The 12,619-nt window shown below is 36.0% G+C and overlaps 1 long non-coding RNA gene across 1 annotated transcript; it reads right to left on the reverse strand.

Moving 5' to 3' along the window:
* Nucleotides 1-1,769: 1,769 nt before the first annotated feature.
* On the reverse strand, nucleotides 1,770-2,838 carry LOC103180327. The gene is made up of 3 exons (XR_488096.1): nucleotides 2,768-2,838; nucleotides 1,982-2,081; nucleotides 1,770-1,796 (listed from the first exon to the last, which is right to left on the reverse strand). It is a non-coding gene; the product is annotated as an uncharacterized LOC103180327 (long non-coding RNA).
* Nucleotides 2,839-12,619: the final 9,781 nt, after the last annotated feature.

The following is a 12,619-nucleotide window of genomic DNA, read 5'->3' on the forward strand; positions in this document are numbered from 1 at the left end:
ATAAATGCAAAGTTCAGTTTGACATTGTACTCAAAAGAATTTTATCTTTGTGGAATAACTTGCTTGTGTCACAAATGATAGGACAAATTCAATAGCAATCTGTGTGAAATTTTTGTAAAAGAATTGCAATAGTTTGGAAAGCAAGGCAATCTTTTTTTGAGCACCAACATGTAAAATTCCAGCTCTGTTCATGCAAGAGGAAGAGGAAAAGTGATAATAATTATTATTTATTTATTTATTTATTTGTTTATTTAGAAGGGATGATTACACTCAGAAAAACGATCCACCAATCGACTAATAACCACGTTCCTACCTAATGCTAGGTAAACAGAGACGTGTGGAGTAAGAAAACTGGCCCAATGTTTCGCCCAGCCCGGGAATCAAATTCGCTTATGAGGCGGGTGCTTTAACCACTACAGGACTCCACATTACCCAGGAGGGAGGACCCAACATGTCAATTGTTGCTAATTGTGTTAAGTCCAGCAGAGCAGTGACAAGACATGAATAGATGTCAATATGATTACATCCAGTAAATCAGGTAAGGACTTTTTGTATCATTAAATTCCCGGCAGACAGGATAACAAACATTGTGTGCATTATGGCTACATGGAGTCAACGAATACCATTTATTACTACTCAATATTGTGTAGAAGTAGTACGATTGAAAGTACCAAATAATGAACAATCCTATAAAAGTATCAACAACTCATTGAAAACAGCGGTTTCGATATACAAAACAGAAGTTTCAAGACAAAGGAAGTCCTCGAGAGAGATTAAATCTATGGAATCTTCCATGTGGTTGGAACAGATCCAATTCACAGTTTTCATCAACAACCCCAAGTGTTTCCAAAATATGATGTGTTTTTAATGAAGTTGTGTGAGAGAACAGCAGAAGCATCATGAACAGAAGAAATGCCCTAACCTGAATCTATCTGGTCTTTGTTTCATTTCTTAACTGTGGCCACTTGTCTATTGGTAATCACTGACAACACTTGTTGGACACGATACAGGAATTTACAATCAATTCTTAATCCAATGCAGATAGAAGGGTATTTTACACTACTTCTAGTACCTATTGCTTCAAGATATTGCAAGAAAACTACATAACAATACTGTTTGCAAAACTATCTATAATTGACTATCAATCTAGATTTAGTGCAATTAGAATTTTGAAAGTGAAAATAGTAAAGTTTAAAAAAAGCTAGTTTTGCAATTCATTGAAGTACCTCTGTACCTATTTATGTTTTAAGTGAAAATGCAACTTTAATTTTATCAAGCTATTCAGTTTCCTGTGGATAGCCATTTGTGAAAATATTCTGAATGACTGTTTCAGCTGAAACAAAAATAAAAGTAACTCCAATGTAGCAATTCCAAGTTTATTCTCAAAATACAAACATAATCTTGTTTGGATCAGATCAGCAACACCTTTCCTTTACAAAATAGTGCAATGCAATCCATTTTCCATGTTCCTTGTCCACAAGATTCCCTGTAGCCAGGCATCTGGTATCTGTAACTTTCACCATATCAATAAGGTTCATGGCTTGTAATTTTCATGAAACATGTGGAAATCCAGGCCATCCAGTAAGAAACAGCTTCCCTGATAGTTTTGTTTGGAAACACTGTACTACAGCAAACAGTTGAGTTTTGGTTGAGTCAGTGTTCCCTTATGTTTTTACCTGGAGTCCTGTAGCTCAGTCGTTAGAGCACTCGCCTTGCAAGCAAATGACCTGGGTTCGATTCCCGGCAGGGCGAAACCTTGGGCAAGTTTCCTTACTCCACACACCTGATAATAATCCCTCAAGAAAAAAAAACAATGATAAATTGGTCACTTCAATTCACGACTGTTTATGGACACTGCCGTGCACATTTGGCTGCTGTGTTTCAATACAGTCAATTCACTTTACAGTATATTCTGTGAAGCGCTTTGAGACGTCTAGAAGACGTGATAAGGCGCTATATCAAATGCAAGGATTATTATTACCTGTGCAAGCAGTCTTCACAATGCTCAAAGTTTTGTAAGCAGGCATCCAATTCACCCATAATGTGTGGCTGAGACATGAATTTCCCTGTTCAACATTGTACTGGCAGAAAAAAACAGCACATTATTGAGTCTATAATCAAGAGGAAACACAAATATTATATATATATATCATGTATGTTTAAAAATCCCAATTTGAAACAAAACAAAGACATTGACAAAGAGTTACATCAAATGATTCAACTTGAAACATTGACATAATTTAGAAAAAGCAAAGGATAAGTTTGTTTGTATAAGAAATCACCTGGAAGTCATTCCCTGTTCTGAGAAAAAAATCATTTGAAAAAAATCTTGAAATACTTAGTTGTATAAAGAATACATTTTCCTGTTGGATTTATATTTAAATTGTCACAGTACCTGAACAATATATTCTGAATATGGTTTGTACCATAAGTGTAAAAATATTTGTAAGAAACAAAAGATTTTGTCTTTTGGTATAAGGGTATAGTTATAAAAGATGAACATTGAGATTTTGTTTTATATTGTTTTCCGTTAGGCCAAAAGTCATATCTGTTACTGTTCCGTCTCTGATCATCACTGAATACCAGAGAATCAGATCTACAGCCTCTTTCAATCAATCAGACGAATTGACTTGTGCTCTTTCCCCCCCACCTTACACACACACACGCACAAAGCTTGCAGGATTTCAATGTATAAATCTTCCCCACACAGCTACCATCTATCAGTTGCATACTCCATAATTTGTTCTTATTTTTATAAAGGACCTACCTTTGTGGTTCCAGTCACAGATGCTAGCCACAAATCAACTTGTTGCAAGATGTTAACTGCACACGTGAGGATTGTAAAGCACACAAAATGGCTGTGCACATTTACTGCTGTTGCATATTAGGTGGCGTAGCAACAGGGTGCAGCCAGAGGCAATAGTAACGAGGGCAAATGTCTCACACAGTTTCCTCTGGTGGTTGCTGTGAGCATAAAAATAACTGGAGAATATGTGTTGGGATGTTGTGGGGGGAAATCCAGAGCATTCCAGTGGCCTAATACATGCTCAAGCAACCTGATGGTGGTTAATCCATGTTTGATCTTCTGTACACATCTGGATCAGAATTATACAGGCAGCAGAAACAATTTGTAAAGCTTTGACATTGATATTCTATGCAGAGCGATTTTTTGTTGAGGTGCAGCTGCAGCTCTGTTGTGTACCTGACATAAAGATGGAGGTCTTGCAGAAGCATACATGATTTTGTGGTGCTGGTCTGTTTATAATGTTAGTGATGGCCCTTATTCTGCAATGCTACAGGGTATGTGACATCTTACCAACTTTATATTGATCTTGATGATTCTGCGTATTGTTGAATCTAAGAGCAAAATACTGGCCTTCCCTGAAGCAATCAAGTAGATAATGATATTTTAATACTAGATACATACATATTGTGTACATAAAGCTGGCTAAGGACGTAATGCATGGAATAAGAAGATTATTTGGACCAACATGTTTAAAAGGAAGATAGGCAGATACTTGGATAGTAGTGGTGTTGAAGCATATGATATAAGAGCAGGGGATGGGGATTAATAGATCTGCCAAGATGTAATAATAACATAATCCTTACATTTAATAAAAGCACTGCTCACATCTCCATTATTCAAATCTGGACTCCCTTCGCTCCAAAAGTCCATGAGGAGACTACAAAACTTGTCAGTGGAGGGAAGAAGGCTGGCTTTGAAAAGTAGTGATGTTTAAGTATTCTCGAATCCTAAACTTATTCACTGCAACTGCAACTCCACCCAATCTGTTATCAATAGCAAACATGACCAACATTGTTTACGTTTTCATTTTGAAATGCTTTATGTAGAAAGGTAAAAATAATAGTTATATTAATACTCCTTGCATTTAATATAACACCTTCCATGTTGGGAGAACATTTCAAAGCTCTTTACAGGATATACTGTAAGAAGCCCTAAGCCTGAAACTACTAATTACAAACTTTGAATAACTGTTTTTTATTTGCTCACTTTTAGCCAAATCCACATCTGGTGTAGAAGCTTTCTTACGTTATGTCTCTTATGTGGTATGGAGTCAATGGGTTTGCTAAAATTCTTATATGCAAATGTCCAGAGTTCCTCTTTTCATCCTGTACAATGGTAATAGATTTGTTAGGCAAGACTTCCCTTCCATTATTTTATACTGGCTCTCACTTACTATTGTATATCTAGTTAAGAACTTTATTGTCAATTGTTAAGAATAACTCTAATATCTAATCTTACTTGAAGCTCTGTTTACTTTTAAACCTACACTCTCTGATTCCAGTATCATTTCTGTTTTTATTGACTCACCGTAGCTTGGATGGGAAGTCAGGTTAGACCCAACAAAGGTTTGTTGAAGTGAAGTGGTCTTGAAGATAACATAAACATCATCCAGTCCAATATCTCGATTTTGCCTACAAAAGCTTGCAGTGATTCAACCATTGCTTTTCTTTCAGATGAAGAGTTAAGCAATCTGCAGGAAATGGCATTGTCAGCAAATATAACAATAACACTTTTGATGGCGTGGCAGGTGAGCAGCTGGTCGTTGATGAAGATGATGAACAGATTGAGGCCAAGCATACTTCCCTAGGGGAGCTGTGCAGAGGTGCTGTAATAAAAAGATGAACATCCATTTATTATGACCCAGTGCCTACGTCCTCTGAGAAAGTCATGTATTCAATTCAAATTTCACCAAATATATCAAAAGAATTCAGTTTCGTAACAAGTGACAATAACCTAACCTACCCCATGTTCCTCTACCCAATAAAAATGGGAAGTCCGTCCAGTTTAACGAATTTTTGCCGGAACAGTAATGAAATTGCACTTATTCTTAAATGCCGTCTGTGACAAAAGCAATTTTAATAGAGTAAATGAAAGCTGATCGGCAAAATGGCCATGACTCGTCAATACTGGAGTCTAAATTGTAGCATTTCACAATCAGATTATTTAATAAGGAATCCTGTTAGAATTCACACTGGCCAGACACAGGTGACATGGGATTAGTTCCCATACTTGCCATGACCGGTTATCGGATGGAATCCCAGTTTGTACCATTTGATTCCTTATTAGGTAATACAGGTACCAAATACAGCAAATTAGACCCCGATGTATAGTTTACACCTAAAATGGCTTACGAGCCAACTGAGTAATGTTAAAAAACAAAAGTCTGTGTGAAGGACAAGCATTGCACAGAGGGAAATCGTGTGATGAACATGGCTCAGAGAGCAATCGCTGATTTTCTGATTTGGCCCTGCAAATCTAGTGATGGAGCACATTCAGTGGGAGAAATCAGACCCCAAAATGCAAATGGAGAAGGGGAAAGTTTTGGTGGCATATGAGGGGGAATGTGACTGCTGTCTCATAGGGCCTGAAAATGTTTGAACACACATTACTTGAATACACTGCTAAGAAGCTATACTTAACAGCAAGGGAAATTTCATACTATAAAATTTTAAAAAAGTATTTGCCTTTGAAAAGATGAGGGTAGACTATAGTAAAAACGAACGGAATCCTCTAGCCAGAATTCCTGCTGTTTCTGAATTGTAATATATACATATTTTGAAAACTACACCACTGGGATTAAATATGTGCACTTAACTATATTAGAAAACTGAAATGATGAGAACTGTGCCTCAAGGTTTGTGATACTGGATTAGGTCCAAAGTGTTATTGATAAGTGTGCTCCACAGAGGATCAACGTTGTTGGGTTGCTTCTCTGCATGTTGGAAAAGTTTGTTCTTCATTCTACATTTTCTCCCAGTGGCTCCCAGTTTTAGTATCATCACAATGATAAACTCCTGGTCAATTTTCCAGCTTAACTGGATGTGAGGCAGTGGGACAAGAGTATTTATTGCACAGAGAAAAATCAACAGGAGGAACAGGTTACCAGAAAGAGTGGTAAGAGACCAGGGCACTGGACTCATTTAAGGTCAGTTTAATCTGTATTGGGAAGATGGTAGGTTGTGTGTTCTGGAAAGATGAGATCAAAGGGTTGAAAGTCCTCTTTGATTCTTACTTCTAAAGAGATAACTTGTACCTCTTGAGAAATTTTGCCAAGGCTTGTTTTTTCATTGGGACAGATCTTTGACTCAAAACTTGGAAATGTGCTTTCCCTATTTTCCTGAATGTCTGATCTTTCCCATTAACAAAAAAACCTTCTTGGTTATTGGTTACTGTGTTAGCGAACCTTTCACTAAATCAAGGCTATGAACCAATTTCAATGCACAGTATAGCGGTTGAAATGTGTTATAGTTTTAACCCTCTTGCACAGATCCTACTTGAGAACTTCTATTTAAGCAAACGGGGAGACGTGTAGATAACCTGAATGAAATATTGAATTATTATCGTGACTGGTACAAACATTGATATTTGATGCACAATTGAAATTAATGGAGTGTATCTGTTTGTCAAATGAGTTAGAGGAGTCTCCACTTTGTGATTTAAAATAAAAGAACCTTTACATCTGCCAAAATAAGGTAAGATATCACGTATGAATGATTATTTCACATATAGCATCCTAAGCAATTTATGAAGACCTCTCATTAGATAAGGTGGATGTAATTATATCATTTACACTGGAAATTACAGTAACCAGAACAAAATGGTGCCACATGGCAAAGAAAATGTAAGTAAATATATAACAATAATAATTATAGATTACTCTTAAGTAAAATATACCACATCCAAATTTTTTATCTCAACAGATTCAATTACTGGGAATCTGAAACCTGCATTTTGATTGGCTTTGAATCAGCTTGAAGCCGAGCCAATTAAAGCAGAAAATATAAATTAAAAAGGTGTCAGAATGTAAAAACAATCTCAAAGTTTTTATAATAATAATATTTTCTTATTCTTAGCCAACTAGAAATAGTATGAGCACCTCCTTTTATTGGGCAAGAGTAAGTGGGGGTTTTCCATGATGTGTGTTCAGTTTTGAAAGTTAATGCTGTAATTTGTTTCTACACAGATGTTATAAATGTAGATCTTAGAAGCACTTGAGTTCAGAAAACAAAATAATGTTAATGTAAATTGTAGAATGATTACAAATAAGTGTGTTAGCTAATAGATTTGATTAAATTACTGGGCCAACATTATTATTACAAATATAGAAAAGCGTGGTTTTCGATCATACTGTATTAACGAAACTTTATGAACATCCAACACGCTTACATGCTGAGTGTACGAACTGTAGGGGTGTCATCCCTTAAAAAGGGATCCCTATTACAATAGTGTTAGCTTGGGTCAATTTAATAGTACTTGTGCCTCTGAGGCAGAAGAGTGTGGGTTCAAGTTCTGTGTTCAGGATTTTGAGTTCATAGTTTAGGTTTGCGCTCCAGCACAGTGTTGGGGGAGTGCTGCTTTTTGTAGTGTTGTCTTTCAATTGTGACGTTGGTAGACATTAACTTTCTTGTAGAAAATTTGCAGCCAGAGGGATTCTGAAACTTCACTGATACCAACTGTTGTATGTTCACACAGATCAGGGGGTAACTTTGAGCGATAACCTCCACAATAGTTTACATGGAATAGCACAGGTACACCCAGTTGACTATGATTTTTAAATTTTTGCTAATTTCCAGGTTTGGTTTGATGTACCTTTGATGAGGCTGCTGAATTATAAAACAATGGAGGAGTTCCTTTAACAAGTGAAATTAGGCATTTTCTCCTTCCTTTTTTGTTACTTTTTTATTCTCATTTTTGAGAGTTAGTGCAAGCTTAACCCTAAGTACGATCTCTCAAATATTCCACTCCTGTTTACCCACATCTATTTTTGCTAAGATTAGTGACCAGAGGAATGTCTGCCACGTTATCTGAAGCAATTATATCATTTGATAACTATCCTTTCAAATGCCATGAGAGTTCACAAAATTAATGTAAAATGGTTACATTTTCACAAAATTGCATGGCATTGTATCAATTGGGTGCATTACGAGAGGATACCAAATGTTTCAAATGAGATATGTAAATTATATGGGAGTTATACAGGGTGCTCATGCATGAAATATAATCCATTTCCCACGAAGAATGTGATTCTATTTATGACAATTTTATGTTAATAATTTTGAATAGCCTTGGTGGTATTATTTTGAATCCTGAATCCAGTAACTTTAACCAGGCACTTTTGTGGATGCTGAGTTTGGTATCATATTGTGGGATGGGGCTGCAGGTGAAAGTCAGGGAGAAGGAAATTAAAGATCCCATGACATATTTGAAATGGAGTTTGTCCTGCTGTCCTGGCCAACAATCCACCAGATAAAACTGACCAGTGCAATTGGCTGCCGCATTTCACCCACAAAATATACTGTCAAGTTACTTTACAGTATATCTGTGAAGCGCTTTGAGATGTCTCGAAGACGTGATAAGGTGCTATATCAAATGCAAGGATTATTATTTTATTATCATTCACTTCTTAGCTGTTTGTGGCACATTGCTACTCCATTTCAAATAGCGTCATGGGATCTTTAATTTTCTTCTCCCTGACTTCCATTACATTGCATTACAGAAAGTCCCGTGAAGCTCTTTGAGACATCCTCCCAACATGGAAGGCGCAAAATGAAAAGCGAGGATTATTATTGATTCCTAATTTATAATAATAATAATAATCATTGCATTTGATATAACGCTTTTTCAGGTATAGACATCTCAAAGGGCTTCGCAGAACATACTGTGAAGTGAATTGACTGTATATTTTGTGGGAGAAACACGGCAGCCAATTGCACACAGCAGTGTCCCACAAACAGTCGTGGATTGAGTGACCAAATTATTATTGTTTTTTTCTTGAGGGATTATTATCAGGCGTTGGAGTAAGGAAACTTGCCCGAGGTTTTGCCCCACCGGGAATCGAACGCAGGTTTCTCGATTGTGAGGCAAGTGCTCTAACCACTGAGCTACAGGACTCTTGTTTGCATGTAACATGCACTACTATTTGATTTTTTTTTGATCCATATGCCACAATGGTGCCTAAATATTTTCTTTGTAATATAGCCATCATAGGCAACTGGATTTTTTGTTTTTAACTTCATCAAAACAACAGATTTCAGTACTGGGCAACCTTTGTTATATCAGGCACACATATCAGAAGGAGTTTTTATTAAAGAATCCCATTAGAAATTGTGCAATTTAGACTCTAGTGCTAACATGAAGTACTCTGAAGTCAGGTACGTGTAAAGATTTGATCCAAAGTAAAACTTCTATAACTTTGTCCCATGTTTTAACCCAAACATCAGAAAAACACCCATTCCTCCATCAATGGGGTTATTCCATTTTCTTGTGCTTGCCTCTCAGGTGAGATTGCAAATTGTGTTCCATTTGCCACACAAGCTATCCTTGGGGCCTCTCTGAGTGAGATCATAAACTGAGTGCCATGTGTGCTTTTAGACATTTTTTTTCCATGTTTCTTTGCGAGGTGAATTTGTGCTCATTTTGTTTCCCGTGGTTGTAACCAGCTGTTAATGGGTTTGCCATTGATTGGTAAGGGTGTTGTCAGAGGACTGTTATGGGATGCTGAGCAGGAGTATAACTGACTCAGGCAGTGGGAAAAGCAAATCAATGCTTCGTGGAGGAGTGGATTTAAGTTTGCACTAGTTAGTTAACTTTCCGGTTAAAAGTAGTATAGTTTGTGAAATTGCTTCAATTTGTGTGTGACCTTCAGTACTCACAAAAACATAAGTGCATGTTGTTGTACCTCAGCCAGTTTTGCCACAATGAACATTTCTTTGAGTATCAAACTGATTGTTGAATATGAATCTGAGCAGTTGTAAACATTCTCTTCACTAACCTTCACTTTAAATTATATTTATGAATCATAGAGCTAAAATTTAATCTAATTCATTACTGTTTGAAAAAAAATCTCCTTCTTAGTTTAAACCATGAAATCAGCCGTTTACAGTGGGAATTCGTGTTCCCCATATGTTTTCATTTACTGTTATCTTTTTTTTCCGTAGACATCTGGGATTAAATAGGAGCTGGCATGGTTTCTAGAAATCCTTTCTACATCTGTGAGAAACAGCATTAGTGAATTTATTTATTTTAACCACTGAGTTTAATATCTTAAAGCACTTTTTGTATTTAAACTTAAAAGCCCTTTTGACAAGCAAATGATCAAAAAATGAACAAAAAAGTAATAACCACCATTTAAAGTAACAGTGTCCTTTTCCCTGTTCATTCACAGATATACTGAAATCTACAAAAACAGAGAACTGTGTTATCCTCCCTTGTTATAATTATTTTATCTTTTATTGCATTTGCAGTAATCTGCTTACTGATATTTCTGTTTCCAAGTGTTTTATTTTGCAGAATAAGAGACTGGTTAAGTAATTTTAAATTTCCGAAACAGTCTTAAAAGGGACTTATACAATGCTTTGTTTTTCACTGGTACAATGATCATTTAGATAGCTCTATATTCTCTGCTTTTCTACATTGCTCTATGTTTTCATCATGTGTCCTTCCTTAGGAGTTTTTAAAAAAATAATAATAAATGCAAGGTAAGCTGTGCAGAATCCAGTTTTTAGACTATCATTGCAGACAAATGGCACTGAGCCCATTTTTCCTTTAATATAGACACAACTTTTAATATGAACAGTATTAGTTATAACTTTCCATCACAGACGGAATATGAGTTTGACCATCAGATGAAGAAAAAACCATTACAGTAAGGAGCTGTAAAATATTTTAAATCCATATCTACGACTAGGCAAGAAAACTAGACGTGACACAGTAACTATTATGGGCAGATGACTGCACTGTTTTAACTGTAATAGAAATCAAAACCATGATATTTGTGATGTCAGCTCTTTTTCATGTGAAATTGTAAAAATTTCTAAACTATATAAGAAATTAAGGAATGAAATTATAAAATACATAAAATTCGAGTAACAGGTATACATAAAATCCAGCTATTTTATGTGCAATCATAAAATGAAATTATAGAATACATAAAACTAAATTTACATGAATGTATAAAACTATAATCAAAGCTGGTGAAATTTTGCCAGCAATCTTTAATGTTAATATAGAAATGGTGACAGCGTATGGATGTGAGGAGTTATACGTAAAAGAGCCTAGTAGTCTTGCTATTTGCATTCATGCTTGTTCAGTAAGTAGAGTGCAGTTTCCCAAATGATAATCATAAGTATTTTAATAGTTTTCCCACATTTCAATGTTGGCTTCTTATCTGCAAAGTCAGCATTTTGTCCAAATATTTCTGACAAGGCTAACACCCACAGTCATTTCCTGTTATGCCTCATACTGACCATGGTGGGCTGCTGTATATTTTCCAACGCCCACTGCTCTGTCTCTAGAAGGAGATCATGTCGTTAGACAAAGACGATGAATCATTATGATTGCTCTAATATGTAGCCTTAAAGAGACAGTGTCCCTTTTGCTGACCTATATTTTATTATTTGAAACAGAATCTTAATAGAGTCTTATTCATATTAATATACTTAAGTTACTGATTGATATGAAAATAATTTATCTTACATGAATAGAGATGGTTAGACCCAGTAGATTCACTGAAGTTAACTGCTTGAAACTGTGTGCTTCATTTTGTTTGCAGTGCAAACTACACATGCATTGTGAATCCCCTTCTGCATTAGTATTCACCAACTTCCCGAATAAGAAAATAACACACAAGTGTTAAGGAAATAGTTAATTGTACAGATAAAACCATAGTAAATGTTCCTTATAAGACACACCCACCAATATAATAATAATGCTTGCATTTGATAATAGTGCCTTATCATGTTGTTGAGATCCCTCAAAGCCTTCACAGAATACACTGTAAAGTGAATTGACTGTATATTTTGTGGGCGAAACACAAAATATTAAAGTATTTGGCAGGCAGATTGTTTAAACTCTATAGAAATAGACTTCAGTGCAACTTACTTATAAGGGGCCCAATTTTCAAAAGGGTTATGATTCTACAAGTGCAGTTGGTGACTCCAACATTATCAACAACTCTTCCAGTGCAGAAGCTTTGTGTTCCTGCACATTATTCTCATTGAGACTTGTGAGATTTTCCACTAGTTACAGAAAAAGTCGGTCTTTCAGCCAGAAACCCATTCCGTATAAACGTAACACAACTCCTCCTCTGTGTGCTATTTACAGCAGATAAATATCCCGCAAATGACAGACTTCCGTGAAAATGGTTTACATCTGTTTTCACTTCCTCTAAATCATCCTCAAGAAGTATTTAATGAACGGTAATTGAGAGAACATTATTTTCCTGAAAAAATGGCTGCCACATAGTTATATTAGCAGGAGCCTATTAAAGATAAGGAAGAGGCACAGAGATTAGCAAGAGTACAAAGTGCATCATTCCTGGATCTGGGATTATGATAATCAACACCCGAGCTATTGGGAATCACAGCACAACAAGGACTCAAATTGTGCTTTTAACTATACTAACTGTTGCCATCTCCATTTAAAGCACTGGTCCATTTCAAACATGCAGATATTTCCAGCATATCCTAGCTTCCCTAGAATCCTAGAGTGTAGTATAAAAGGAATAGGTGGCAATCGTGCAAGGCGATATTAGTAAGGTGTCTTGCCACTGTGACTTCAGCAATAGTGATCTTAACGATTAGTAGATAAGCCTAT

The sequence above is a fragment of the Callorhinchus milii genome, unplaced genomic scaffold, assembly GCF_018977255.1.
Source record: "Callorhinchus milii isolate IMCB2004 unplaced genomic scaffold, IMCB_Cmil_1.0 Scaffold7, whole genome shotgun sequence".
Lineage (NCBI taxonomy): Eukaryota > Metazoa > Chordata > Chondrichthyes > Chimaeriformes > Callorhinchidae > Callorhinchus > Callorhinchus milii.